Source organism: Hippocampus bargibanti, linkage group LG17 (genome assembly GCF_051943395.1).
Source record: "Hippocampus bargibanti isolate YZ-2025 linkage group LG17, ASM5194339v1, whole genome shotgun sequence".
Classification (NCBI taxonomy): Eukaryota; Metazoa; Chordata; class Actinopteri; order Syngnathiformes; family Syngnathidae; genus Hippocampus; species Hippocampus bargibanti.
The window spans coordinates 4,461,605-4,476,965 of record NC_142750.1 but is presented as its reverse complement, the minus strand read 5'-3'; the positions used below and the strand labels follow the sequence as shown (position 1 = coordinate 4,476,965).

The following is a 15,361-nucleotide window of genomic DNA, read 5'->3' as shown; positions in this document are numbered from 1 at the left end:
CTGTCGACATTGGGACAACCAAATATTTACATCCAGAAAAATGAAGTACATGTAAAAAAGAATGTTGCAGGTAGGATAATGTAAAGCACTGGTGTGAAAATCAAGGCTCGGGGGCCAGATTATGGCCCACCACATCATTTTATGTGGCCCGTGAATGCAAAATCAAGCACATCAAGTTTTGTGATGCCTGAACCAAAAATTCAAATGATCATATCTAACGGGCGATGACAGTCGTTATTGTTGATTTCTGATTTAAAACGGGTTGATTCCAAAATTCATAACGGACTTCCAAAATTAACTAACTTCAATGTGGGCCTGCGACAAAAATGAATTGAACACCGCTGATGAAAAATCTAACAAAACAGCGTCAAATATGGATTCCATTACGATTGGATGAGCGTATATTAGCGACGAAAGTAAGAGGAAAGTAAGAATAAAGGAAAGAAAGAAGTAGAAAAACAAAATACAGGAGCTGCTGTAAAGGCGGTCGCTCTTGTGGCGCCATTTTGAAGTAATAATAATAATAATATAACAACACAAAGACACAGTCATTCAATCTTAAGCGCTTCCTGCACACTCTGCTGCATTAAGCAGTTCTAGATTAAAGAGAGGATCAAAGCGTCCTTTTTACCAGTGGATCAGTGACGTCATGGTAAAGTGTGCAGTTCTGCTACAAGCTAAATATTGAAAGTGAACATGAAGCTGTAGCATCCATTGACAAAAAGAGATTGTCTCACATCTCCTATCCCACGTACTGTAAATCCGCTTCAATTCCAAGCCGCGGCAATGTTGGACTTTAAGATATTTGTATCAACAACCCCTGTTTTACAATCCTTATCTACTCCTCCACTTGAACGTGACTTTTTCACCATTTCAGGCTCACATCTCCCACTTGGCCACCACGACTGGTTATTTTTTTTTCCAAGTACCTGCGCTCCAATTCGCTATTGCTCAAAGCGAAATGCTCTTTCCCTGCAGCAAGGAAGCTTTGGACTTGGTCACACTCGCTCCTCATCAATTCCTCTCTGCATCTTTTTTCACTCCCCTTTCATTATCAGGTTGTCCCCCCCAGACGAGCCTGCTGTTCACAAACAAGGAGATGCGAGGGTTGGTGGAGTGTGGGGGGGGGAGATAGATTGGGACCGCTGCTGCCAGCCACGCCTTAATCGATCTTGTTTAAAGCCGAGCTGAACTCCTGTCTGGGATTTAATTAAGAAGTAAATTGAATTCAATGTCAGTTAGGCCACAAAGCGACGGGGGTGGGTGGGTGGGGGGTCTTTGATTGACCCAAAAATAAAAGACAAGGGAGAGAAAAGGAAAGCTCATTATGAACCGTGTTCGGCTTTCAGTGTTATTTTGTCTGCTGAATAACACATGTACAGTAAAGTCTCGTTATATCGATATTCAAGGGAGTCCGAAAAAATATCGATATAACCGGGACTATCGATATATCCGACCCTGTTTGCATGTAATTTTCTCCGTGCGTGCATAGAAATAGTATAGATATAACCGGGACTATCGATATATCCGATATCGATATAACGAGACTTTACTGTATTAATAATTTCATTTCCGATTTAGAATTGGATGTTGGAAAGATGCTAACCCGAACGTGAAAACCCTAAATATGAGCTCTGAGGGATACCATGACAGCAGATTTTAGCTGATTTAAAACCAATATTGACAAACGTGGCAGATGTCATTTCGCTCAAGTCAGAATCAGAATCATATTTATTGGCAATTATGTAGAACACACAAGAAATTTCTCACCGGTAGAACACGTTGCACTAGTATCATCATAAAACAAATGCAAAGAGGCAATATACAGTTCTATTTGGTTTATAATAATGATAATAATAATAATAATACATTTCATTTATAAGCACCTTTCAAAACTCTCAAGAACACCTTACAGTCGTCGGATATTTTTTTCTGTGTGTGAGAAGTGGCAGTCACACGCGCCAGCGTTCACTCAACCTGGGAGTAACATAAACGTCACATATTATTTGATATTATTTTTGTTTTTGGTTTTAACTTTATGTCTATATATGTATATATCTGTTAAAGTTTCAGAGAGGTCCTCACAAATTCACCCAAAAGATTTTTTGGTGTGTATTTTCATTTCACTTGGATACACACACACTTTTGTGTTTGTTTGTGTGTGCGTGGTTAATCAGAGGAAAAAGTTCATACCACAAAAAGTAAAATTAAATTTTAATCAAATTCACTCCAGGGGTGAGGACTTTGAATGTACCCATTCAGAGTCCTCACTCCTGCTGTTATTTCAGTTTCAATTCCACTTTTTATTTCTTTGTTTTTAAAGAAGTTAAAGTGGGAAATGGGGTGACATTTAGTGTTCAAATGTAACACTAGTTCTTCTCTAAACTTATCAGCAACTGTGGTCCTCACTCCTTATCTGGAGTTATCTGGACCTCACAAAACCATTGAAACAGGAATGTGTGTTTGTGTGTGTGTGTGTGTGTGTGTGTGTGTGTGTGTGTGTGTGTGTGTGTGTGTGTGTTTAAACGTCAAAGTTCCTGGGATTTGGAGATAGCAAGCATGATTCACAATCGGTTGCGCCTGCCCGAGGGGAGTCGCTAGAAAAGGTGGTGGGCAGGGTGCGGAGGGTCCAGTAGGATTTTCCACGTGCTTGTTCAGTTCAGTCCAGTATTGAACTTCTTGACCTGACCATAACATTTGAATTTACGCACCCAGGTAGGAACCACACAAAAGCAGATGCCAGCATTTGTTTGGAAAGCGACTGGACAAAATATGTGAGAAGACTGGTGGGAGAAGACAGAAGGGACAAGGCTGACTCACAGTTAGCTCGGACAGCCGTCGGAAAAACAAGATACAGCTTTTTCTCCCTCATCCTCATAATACTGATGAGGTTTTTTTAATCTATTTTCTTAAATTCTGCGGCTCAATTCTCTGGATTTTTAATAATACAAAGGTGTGACGGGTCGGACTGCGTCTGACACTTGATTATTTCTACCTTGTACGAGGTTCCTGCTTACTTATTATTGCATGAAAACAACTCCAGGGGACTTTTGCTCACCTTTGAAAATTTTTAATTTAAGTATTAAATGAATACTGGTGGGCATCAAAGCATATTGGACAGCCAATTAATACAGTGTTGATATCTCACCCCACTTAACACGCACGTGTTAAATTGCTTCTAACGGGTAGAGGCGGCACTACATCGGCCATTTTTGGATTGACTTGGATTGGGTTAATTGGGTAATTGTGCCAAAATGGGAAATTTTCACAACACAAAGTTATGAAAGTAAGAGGAAAGGAAAGGAAGAAGTAGACAAACAAAATACGCTCGCGACGCCATTTTGAAGTAAAAGAAAATCAATAAATAACAAATAATGTGACCTTGATAGTTTTGGATGGCTAGCTAGCTATCTATTAGGTATTATTCTTATTATTTGGGGTCTTTGAGCACTTCCTTTCATGACAGACACGGCCATCAAAACTGTTTCTGAAATTATTTTCCAGGTTCGCGACAGTTTCAGAATCAGAAAACCTTTAATCGTCCCACAATTTTGCATAGGAAAATAACCAAAACACGAACGGAAAAGTAAATACAGTAAAGTCTCGTTATATCGATATTCAACGGAGTCCGAAAAAATATCGATATAACCGGGACTATCGATATATCCGACCCTGTTTGCATGTAATTTTCTCCGTGCGTGCATAGAAATAGTATCGATATAACCGGGACTATCGATATATCCGATATCGATATAACGAGACTTTACTGTAAATATAACGAGACTTTACTGTAAATGAAAAAGTAGAATGCAAAGGGAGTGAAAAAGGGACAGAGCTGCTGTAGAGGCAGCCACACAGGGGGGGCGCCATCTTGCGTTGAGTTCACCCCACGCGTGAATACATTTCCATCACATTTAGCACAAGCATGTGTGTGTTTGAAGCAAGACGAAAAGCTCACTGGCAATTTCTAAAACAATCTCACTGACGTCAGTCAATCTCCTTTCAGCTCATGTCGGACACACAACGGCGGCGACACGCCAAATGCTGATGGGCTTTTTTTGTTACCTGGATACCGTGTCCATCCAGATACAATTTATTATCACAGTTCACCCTCATAGCTGCCGCAGCATTCTAATGCACTTCTTTGATATTCCGCGTCTTGGCTGGGGGGGGGGGGGGGGGGGTTCACAGTCATCCTCTAGACTAGAGGCAAAAAATGTTGAAATGCAAATTGTGTCGCAGCCACGTTTGGAATGTACATTTCAACGCACAAAAAAATGAGCCCGGATGGGGAAATAATGTGCTTGCGTGGCTCGGCATCTAAATGAGGGTGGGCCTTATTGGTGTGGTCACGCTCTTTGAAGACAATAATAACTCCGGGTGGGGCATCAGAGACGCAAAGTGCATGTGATTTCAATACACAATCGTATCTTTCTGGTCATTTTTAACAAATCTTATAATGAGCAACAAACTTCAAGATTAGTACGGTGATACCTTGGCTTACGAACGCTTTTGCTAACAAACGTTTCGCCTTACGAACGTTAAATTCACGAGAATAAAATCTTGGCATATGAACTATTTTTTTGGGGGGAAAACACACAGAACGACTCAACTAACAAAGAGCTGGAAATGGCAGCCGACTTTTTTTTTTGTCCTCTATTCCCCGCCCCCAGTCTTCAGTTAAAGTCGCATGTGATTGGTCAAGATCCGTAGAGGAGGGAGGGGACACACGCAGCAGGCGCAGCAGTGAGCGGGGTGAGGGGTGGCGTGACAGATACACAGAGCTGCACATGAACAGGAAAGGTGACACCATGGATAGAAAACAGTGAAATTTGGACTCCTTTCAACTTTATTAATCGTTCAAAGGCAGAGTGTGGACTGCAAGGTGAAAATATCCCATCAATCAGGCTCCACAAATAACCCGCACAAGCCATCTGTACAATTTGAAGAGAAAAGACAAGCAAGGGAACCAGCTATTAATGAAGTTTCTTGTGTGTCTGCTTGCATCTGTTGCTGTTGCAAACAACTTCCAAGATGTACAACCCAGAGCTCCTTGAGACACTTTATGCAAAAAAGCTATCCATTCCATCAAGCCATCGACAACCATCACAAAGGTAAATAAAACTACTTTATTATCCAGTACAGTTTATTTCTTTAATTATACCAACGTAGCACATTTATTATACATAAAATAAGGTATATTTTCTGTAGTTTTTTTTAAGGATTAGAACATTAGAAAGTAGAACATGATTTTTCATGGGGACCTTGGAACGGATTATTCTCATTTTAATGGTTTCCTATAGGAAATTAAATTTTGGGATACACACTTTTAGCCTTACACACTCTGTCTGGGAACCAATTAAGTTCGTAATTGTCACTGTATATATATATATATATATTTAAATGTGACATTACAAATGTTAACTATGTGCCGTCTTGCTCAGGTTGAATCGTGTGCAAAAAAAAAAAAAAAAGGTGAAATACCGGCCGGGGCTTTGTTCCACTTAGCAGGACTGTAAAAAAAAAAAGACAAAACTGTGCTGCTGGCCAGAGTGATGACTACGGGGAAGGTAATTGCAGGAGGACACTTCACCGTGACCTTTCAATGACAATGGGTTTCAACATGGACACTTTAAAAAAATCAGTCTGGGCTAAGATTAATGCACTTCTGACATGTAAGACAAAATAAGGACAAGTTTCGCTTTGTTAGATGGCTTGCTGCAGTACCCCCCCCCCCCTAGACCCTGCGGCCAGTATCCCATGGCAACATAAAATCTGGTCGTCACATTCATCATGATTAGACCCAACTCAAGAAGCTATGACCTTAAGTGTGCAATTTTGTTCCAAAACAGTAACCAGAAAACACGGATTTCGAGAAATAGCCAGATAAGCCAATTGACTGATTATTTATTTTGTTGGTGGGTGGCGGATGAAATTTGTCCACCTATCATCATGAAGAGACGAATGCATGGCTTCAGGAGCCCGCAATAAGAAGAAAGGAGCGTCAGCGCAGAGCGCCGATGCGTATGTGGAACTGTCGCGGCTTGGAATTGAAGCGGATTTGTGTGGGACAGGACATGCGTGTCGTGGTGGCCTCGTGGGAGATGTGAGCCTGAAATGGTGAAAAAGTCACCTTTAAGTGGAGGAGTGGATAAGGATTGTAAGACAGGGGTTATTGATACAAATATCGTGAAATCCACCATTGCCGCGGCTTGGAATTGAAGCGGATTTATAGGACGTGGGAGATAGCATAGGAGATGCGTGACAATCTCTTTTCATTCATGGATGCTACAGATTTGTGTTTGTTTCAACATTTAGCTTGTAGTAGACGTACACATTCCACCATGAGGTCCCTGATCCACTGCTGAAAAGGACACTTTGATCCTCTCCTCTTTCATCTAGAACTGCTTCATGTCACAAAGTGGATCTTAGAGACGTCATGGCGGAATGTGCACATCTGCTGCAAGCTAAATTTTGAAAGCAAACACGAAGCTATAGCATCCATTGACGAAAAGAGATTGTCTCACATCTCCTATCCCACATACGCAAATCCGCTTCAATTCCAAGCCACAGACAGATATGTCCCTCAAACCACAAGGATGTCCAATCCAATGGATCTTATCCCGTTCTGACAAGATTCCTTCACAGATGCAAACTTCATCTCGCTTCTTCTTTTTTTTTGTCAGCCAGTTAGGAGGATTCGCCCAGCGGGGTTCAAATCTCCGGTGCCTTCGACAACCATTCAGCGGGATTATTTTTTTTTGTAACATTTCACTTGAAAAATGACTAGTCTAAGCGTCTCTCCCTCACAACAATGTCCTTGTTTGCCGCTCTCCAACTGAGAGGAAACAAACGGCGGCGTTTGACAAGGAAGCGAGCGAGCAAATGAAGACTAATACGTTTGTGAGGAGCTGAGTCGGCACACGTTTGGATCTCCTGATAATGACCACCAAACGAAAGGCTTCAGGCAAAGGAGGGAATATACCGTACTGTACGGCTCTGTGTGGTCGTTTCTTGGCATTTTGCAGCTATAATTTCATACTGGAAATTATGACCTCTGCCAAGCTTAATGGAACAAAGCCGAGGGGTATTCTTTACACCCTGGTGGCTAGTAGGTAGCTAGTTTTGGTGGATGATGCTTGCTATGTCCAAATCCCCAGAACTTTGTTTGTCATTTAAATACACACAAACACACTACAAGAATCAAGACAAGAGCGCGGAAAATCCTATTGGACCCTCTGCATCCTGCCCACCACCTTTTCCAGCGGCTCCCCTCAGAGGACCAAATCCAGCAGACATTTAAACAGCTTCTTTCCCCCATCACCATGAACTCTCTAAAGAGTAACCCGAATCTACATACGAATGATTGATTATGACTGCTATTCGAAGTAGTACCCCAATAAATGAGAAATACAGACGCTCCTCAACTTACGAACGAGATACGTTCCGAACGGTCGTTCATATGGTGAATTTGTTATTAAGTTGCTTCAGTGCTATATTTGTATGGAATGTATGTTTAAGGCTTATATCAGTATGTTTAAGGTTTATATAAGGATGTTTAAAGCTTGTTGTACAAGTAACCATGACAGAAACTCCCCACCTTAGCAACGACATACGTTCTGAGCGGTCGGTCGCAAGGTGAATTTGTTCGTAAGTTACTTCTGTGCTGGATTTTGGATGGACTGTATGTTTAAGTAAGCTTGTACAAGTAACATGTATTGGTTTGTACTAAAAAATAAACATTTACAAAAAAATATGCTCTATAAAGATATGTACATGTATAACTGGAGAGAATACTACAAAAATATTTGTATGTAACATTGTTCATAACTCAAATGTTCGTAAATTGGTGAGTGCCTGTAATCCTCCCCCAGCCCTCAATAATTGATGTTTTTGTTCACAAAAACGGCAATTTTTACCAATTGTATTCACTCCCTTCATTTTAACACAAACAAAATGTCTACTGAACTTTTTGCAGAAGCTTCCAAAAAGGCGTCTTTGCGTGATTCGCAGCCCCTCTGGGAGGCAGGCACTGGCAAGGCAGTGGCGCGAAGAACTTGGAGGAGAAGGGGTAGGGGGGAAGAATCTATCAGACATTTTTTGATGGACAACTTCTCGCGACGGGTGTCTCATCCCGTCGACCCCGAGGGCGTTGGTTCTCCCGTGGGGACCGCCACTCTACTTCGAAGGTTTTCAAAATGGAGGCAACATGGCGGTCTTTTGTTTTGTTTTTTTTCCAAGTGGTCCCTTCATGTAACGCGTTTCTCACTCTTCGCCCTCTGAGATGTTAGGAGTCAACACTTCTTAGGTACACGAAAAACAAACGTGGTAACAGTGGCGAGGAAAACAAGGAATCTCAAAAGGGGGGAGTTGCAACCAAGTTGTTTAAGTCGGGTTTGGATCTCTGTTTTATTGTTGCTGTTGTTTTAACTGGAAAAAAATGCCAATTAACACACTCACTGCCAGACATGCAAACATGTGTCCACTCCAGTGCAGAGGTTTTTGACATTTTCACTCAAATTGCAGGACCCACAGAATATTGAGTTTTAGGACTACGTAAAAATTCAATAGCATAAGAAACCTTAGATCAGGAGTCAGAAACCTATGGCTCATTGGACTTCACTGTCTCGTAACTCATTGACGACCACCATTTTCATGATTCCACTAACGTGCGACCATTCATATTTTTTTGCCTTTCAATTACCCCATTGAGGGTTCACAGACCGGAGGAGGCCAAAAAAAAATGTTGCCGTGATGGGATAGGGGTTGTCTCATTTGCCACTGATGTTGCTTCGCTGCAAGGTATTTTCAATTTAGGGTTCAGGGCTTTGAAGATGTAAGGGCGCAGGGAGAAACCTGTCTGGGCATCAAACAAGTCAGGCAATTGGAATAACGATAAGCGTCAAGACTCCAGATGAAACGTCGGTGCGTCTTTTCGATCCACTTTTCACCCTCGGCTGTCCTTGACTCCACTTGACCGGACCACCTTGGGGAAATTGAGTGATTCCGAGGCGACGCTTTAAAAGCTTACCTCACAAAACATGCCAGATATAGAGCGTGGAACTTATTAATGGTGACTGTTTTAGCATTTGTCTCCTGCCGGAAGGTTCCGGCAGGAAATAAATCCGCCTAATCTCCACCTGGAGCGGGACGTTATCCAGTGTCAGGGCATAAAAAAGGGGGCCGTCATGCGTTCTTTAAGAAAACCAAAAGCCACTCCAAGAAGCTACCCGTGGATGGTTAAAAAGTTGAGAACTGCTGTATCAAAAGCTTCCTTCTCAAAGAATTTACGCTAAATTAGTTAAACAGGCATTTTTTTATATTGCCGCTATGTGGTAAAGGTACTGGTACAGAATGAGGGGTTGAAAGATAACCCCAAAGGCAAAACAATGCTGCTGTAAATTTGAACACTCGACAATTTCTACTGTCCGACGAGTAGAGGCACAGGTGGATCAAATGTAATGGCAGCTCGAGTGTTACTATATTGAAGAAACATTGTGTGAAAGGGGATAGATGCAATATAATGTTATAATTCACGGTTGGCCTTCAATCCTCCATTCTTTCTCGTCTACTTTGCACTTAAGTCAACCCCTTTCTCGCAGTCAAAAGACAAAGGGATAAGACAGCTTTGATAATAGCGTAAAAGGGGGTGTTCAGATAGCATTTCTGCTTTCACCCAGTTCTCAGGATGAACTTACGAGACACATTGCAGGGCCTTTTCACACCAGCCAGCAACATATGTGAAAAAATACTGACAAGCAGTGTGAAAGGGGCTTACACAGTCACCATTCTGCCTCAGTAATAGGCCCATGACACTACCTCGGAAGCTGTGATATCAGGAGACACCTTCCCCGTCCGTCCAGCTCCATGCCATCCTTTTCATACAAAAGAGCGACACGGTGGGAAACATGTGAGAAAGTCGGCTTTGACGCAGAGTACGAAATAGACGGCGTACCTGTTCTTCCACCTCTGGTATGACCTCAGACTATAACTAATATATTTTTGCTTATCTTCAAAAAACACTTGCTCTCAATGGAGCGCCTATTATCTTTTAGTTCCTTCCATATAGAGCAGCGTCATTTAGGGTGGCCGGTGTAAAGGGGGCCACACAGCTGCTGTTCAGCCTCTGTTCCACCTCCAATAGTACTTAATAAGCCGTGTTACGTATGGCTTCCCGCCATTCAGTGTAAGTGAAGCGGGACGGATGACTGATAGCCAGCGTTAGAGGGGGCTACGCCGTTGTCAGTCCACATAAAGTTAAGCCTTTGATTCTCCCTCTCTGGGCAGGAAAATCAAAGGTTGCCATTGTCCCTCTGTTTCTGCCTTTAACACTGAGAACCAGGAAAGGGCAGATTTGACGGGCAGTGTGAAGGGGTGTAAAGAGATAGACACCAAGATGAAGATGTGGCGGTGAGTATGAGTGGAGGAGTGATGGGGATGGTGGTGGTTAAGGGGGGTAGGGGTGCTGCAGAGTGCAAAGGGGGCGGAGGAATGGATGTTTTATGAGGCCCTTAACATTTACTTCCTCTACATTTCAATCCGCCGTGTCTATTAAGGGTGGCCGCTCCTCCCGTGTGTCGGCCATCCATCAAAGACAAAGCGACGGTAACCACCACATAGGCGGACATCTCGCCGTGATGGAGGGAGGGAAGGTCAACCTTGGAAGGGAGGGAGGAGGTGGTGGTGGTGGTTGGGGGGAGGGGGGGTGGGATGTCTCGAGAGTATGATCATCCAGGAGACACGAAAGGAAGAAGCACAAACAGAAACGGTGGAGGACAAGGAGCTTAGTCTTTGTTCACACCTGCACCACCACACCTGCCTTCACAGGCACAGTACGACCCCAAGGGAACATTCACTTCCTGTCAAAAGCGGCGCAGAGTCGCGGAAAAGTAAAAATAAATAAATATATAAAATTGGGTAATCCGTCAGAAATGAATATACCCATCAATGACAATGGCAAAATGATGCAGAAGGATGCACGTTCTCATCTGGGCTCGGGCAGATGTGGGTTATCTTCAAATACCTTTGTTCAACCTTCAGTCAGCGCAGAGCGCTAGTTGCGTATGTGGAACTGTCGCAGCTTGGAATTGAAGCGGATTTACGTGGGACAGGAGATGGGAGAGAATCTCTCCATTGCAAGACTAAAAGGATAATCCAAACCAAACCAATAAATTCCATAAACATTCTAGACTGTCAATCGGTGCCAATGTGAGAGTTTACCCTGTCTCGCCGTGGGTCAGTAGGAATACCCTGGATTGGTTTTACAAGGAAAGAAAATACCTGGTGCTCTGGCTTTCATGTGAGCGGACAAACTTGAACAGAACAGTTTGACTGCATGAGTAGTCCCCGCCAAAGTAGACGGACAAGGTCGGAGTGTGTTTGGTCAAACAAGGTTTGCAACCTACGATCAGGCTTTGGCAGAACATCGCGAGTATGATCAATTTTTCCAGCGAGCTCGCCATTAATCTAAATCAAGCGGTCCAGACTAAATCGCAGCTAGACGGCAACCGACCGCACGCGTAATAGATTTTTTTTGCCCTCTGGCCAACTGCAGACAAAGTCCGTTATCTGCGAGCTAATCACGGACGCAGTCCGATAGCAGCCGAGGCATGAGCGCCTCAGATTAGAGCGCGCATTTGCTGCAACGTTAATGACTCGCGTGTAGGCAGTGATTATTGCGCCGATGAACAGCTGCTTGGCGATGGTGTCCACTCGCCTCCACTGATTGTCTTTATTAACACCGGGCGAGGGGAACCCTCAACCGCAACCGGCGCGGGTCAGGCGAGGAAACGCAGTGGATTTTTGTTTTTGTTTTGTTTACAAGGAGAGACAGAAGAGGAGGGTGAACGAGACAGAGATGAACAGCGATGAGGAAAGGGGAGGATCGAGGGTTCTTTGTACAAACCGACAACCTTGTCTTCTCCCGGCCACCCAAGTCCACATCACGCCACCTCCTCCCATCTCCCGTAGCAATTAATCATCTGATAGCGAGCTTACTCAAGCGACGAGCATCCCCCCCCTTCTCCAATTTCCTAATTAAGCTGGGAGAGGAAGAGAACGATTGGGGAAAAACGGGGAAATGCGGTAAACAAGCAGAGAAGGACAGGAATCCGAATTTCAAGGCCGAGCTCCTGCAGATTGGTGCAGAATAGTGTGTTGCCAAACTGCGGTGAAGCCCATACATCTCCAGACGCCACGCTGACGCCAAGGTCATCCTACAGACGCTTGAGTGAGGAACTTTCCGCATTAAATTAAATTCTGATTATGTTCAATGACTGGCCCTGATTGCCCCATTCGCTCTGGTATCAGATACCAGAGCCAGTCATAAAACATAATGAGACAGACCCAAAGATGGAAACTGATTAGCTTCACTGCTCCCCCCAACCTTAGAGCAGGGACCTGTCATCGCAGAGGTCTAGAGGTCTGGCACCGCCGCCTCTGTTCATGAGGGATATATAAGGGGCCAGCGCTACCAGCACAACTTTAGTTCGCTGACAAAGCTTTTCGGATGAGGAGCGAAACGTCCGACAGCTTCAAAGAGGTACAGATGACGGCTGAAGAAACCTTTTCATCGATAACGAAATGTCATTTGTGTGCGTCACATGTCTCAAGGGGGCGACTAAGTACCTTGACTAATACAAAAAACGACCCGTTTATATTATTTATTAAAGCTGAAATGAAAACATATTTTTTTTATCAAGGATAAAGTGTCTTGTACTCAGATTGAAGGAGCTATTCTAACCAGACGCCGGTAAATCTTGTCACTCGGCTACTTTGATCCTGCTTATGAAATATGCCCTTGACTAAGCTTTTCTCGCTCAGGGAACGACACAAGTCTACCCATGAATTTTGCAGCTACAAGGGACGTATTGCCACATCACTCAGAGTGCGTGAAAGCAAATAGTGCAAAAGCCGGAGCAGAAACTGCAAATGGCATCACTACACACAAAGAACAACAACAACAACAATGTCCGTTGTGGTTGGGTTCTGTAAGCCCCTTTCACACAGCCATTTCAAACATGTCTTTTATTCTCCGTTCCCCCCCCCCCCCCCCCCGTGATTTACTTTGTTGTGTGCAAAAGCCACTTCGAACACTTCTCAAAGTCATTTACCCCCATGTGCCGATACTGTGTGAAAGGGTCTGACGCGGATGGTAGTTTCAGGGATACTAGCGGTGTCAAAGCAGCAGCGCGGTCTCACTTCATTGCGTTCTGTAGCACCTTTCACACAGGACGTCTTCTTTCAGGGATTTTTTTTTCTGTATTGCCAGTGTTGTCAAGTAAAGAAAGAAGAAAACTTGTGATTCAGGTATGAAGAGCAGAATAGCATTAAGCTAGGTATGCTAATAAAAGGGGGAAAAAATAGAGTCGTCGGGAAAGGAAGATATCCGAGGCAGAACCATGGAATCCATGTGCGGATATTTTCTTCTTTTCGGTCTAACATTCCGAGGGGCTCTTTTCTTCTTCTGGCTGGCCATGTTACGGCCACCTGCCAGCCAATTAACTGAAGGAGCAGCTGGACGCCTGTCCCAACATTCTTAGCATCTGCTAAAGCTAATGGCTCTGATCTCAGGGAGCGCCGGACCAGACAGCCGGGAGAGAAATGCGCTTGTAAATTAGGACCAAGACTCTCTAAAGCGTCTGTTACACTCAGCTAGCTTGTGTGGCGTCCTTTTAACTCATTCACTGCCAGACGATGTGTAAAAAATCTGTCCGCTCCAGTGCCAGGGTTTTTGTCATTTTCACTGAAATTGCAGGACCAACAGAATATTGAGTTTTAGGTCTTAATCAACATTTAAAAGAGTGTTAAAAGACTCTTCTTTTATCAGGAAAAAAAAAAGTTAATTCCTAAATGATATGGGTCTGGAGTTATCTGAGCTTGAAATCGGGGCGGCTGTACAAAATGTACAATACAATTTATCAGCTGGGGAAGGGGAAACGGAGACATTTTGTAGCACAATAATAAATAAAATACAATCACAAAATAGAATACAATACATAAAATACAATTATAAATAGAAACAAGAGCAAGAGCTACATAGAAAATGCAATTTTAAATAGGTGGGTTTTGAGATGGGATTTGAAGGTGGGAAGAGAATAGATGTTACAATTGTAAGTGAGTTCCAGAGTTTGGGGGCAGAGCAGCTGAAAGCTCTGTCCCCCATCGTACTGAGACGGGCAACGGGGGGGCACTGAGGTGTAGGGAGAAAGAGGATCTGAGGGAACAAGAAGGAATAGTATTGTGATTTTGATTGAGAGATACTGTTCTTGTAGAGAGAAATGACATATTTAAAAACTGTTTCCATACATAAGGCGCACCGCATTAAAAAGGACACCTCCAATGAATTACATACAGTAAAGTCTCGTTATATCGATATTCAAGGGAGTCCGAAAAATATCGATATAACCGGGACTATCGATATATCCGACCCTGTTTGCATGTAATTTTCTCCGTGCGTGCATAGAAATAGTATCGATATAACCGGGACTATCGATATATCTGATATCGATATAACGAGACTTTATTGTATTTTTAAATGTTTTCCATACATATGGCGCACGGGATTATGAGGTCAGCTTTTGAAAAATTAATCGTTCTTTTAGGTGCACCTTATAGTGCAGAAAATATGGTCATTATATATTTTTATATATATATTTTTTCATTATTTAATGAAAAAATTGAGATCAACTTGTTTCGGGTGCGCTTCGTTGGTGGGCTCGGCTATCGGAAGACTGTTAATTTCAGTCCTACAAGTGTTACTTGTCTCGCCAATGAATAACTGAACGGTGTCGATGTGTCACCAAGAAAAATCAAGTCCGCGCGCCTGGACACTTTCCGTCGATAGCGCGTCACATCTGCCGCTCGCCATCGACCCATCTTTGCTCGCCATCACTCCGCTTGCTGAATAATTACTTTCATCCACAGGTGGAGGGCCGTGATGCATCGTCCCAAGTTAAAAAAAAAAAAAAAAGACTTCGTCTCTCCTTGTTGTAAAATGCCTCAACCGTTTTTCACTTTTATGGATAGGAGGGTGGTGGTGTAATATACGGTTGTATTTATGAGACAGTCCCTGACAGATTTAATATTTTAATTTGGTTTTACGGCCTGAACATAGGGTCTCGCGGGACTCTTTACGGCCCGAATGGATGATGTGGACCGACGGTGACTCTGAAATGACACGCCAAGTCATCACGTGACCGGAGCATCTCTAAACTCAATTCCCCCCCCACCCTCCCCCGGAGTCTCCATCAGCTCCCACCTCGGCCATAAATCCGAAGCGTCGACACGGCCATCGAGCAGACAGCGCAGATCTAATAGAGGCGAGATTGATGGTTCAAACAATTCAAGGGCTGCGGCGCAG

General features: G+C 43.4%; 1 long non-coding RNA gene across 1 annotated transcript in view; it reads right to left on the bottom strand.

The window, feature by feature from the left end:
* Positions 1 to 15,361, bottom strand: part of LOC148885324 (uncharacterized) — a 141,852-nt gene that overhangs the window by 85,788 nt on the left and 40,703 nt on the right. The window lies entirely within an intron of this gene.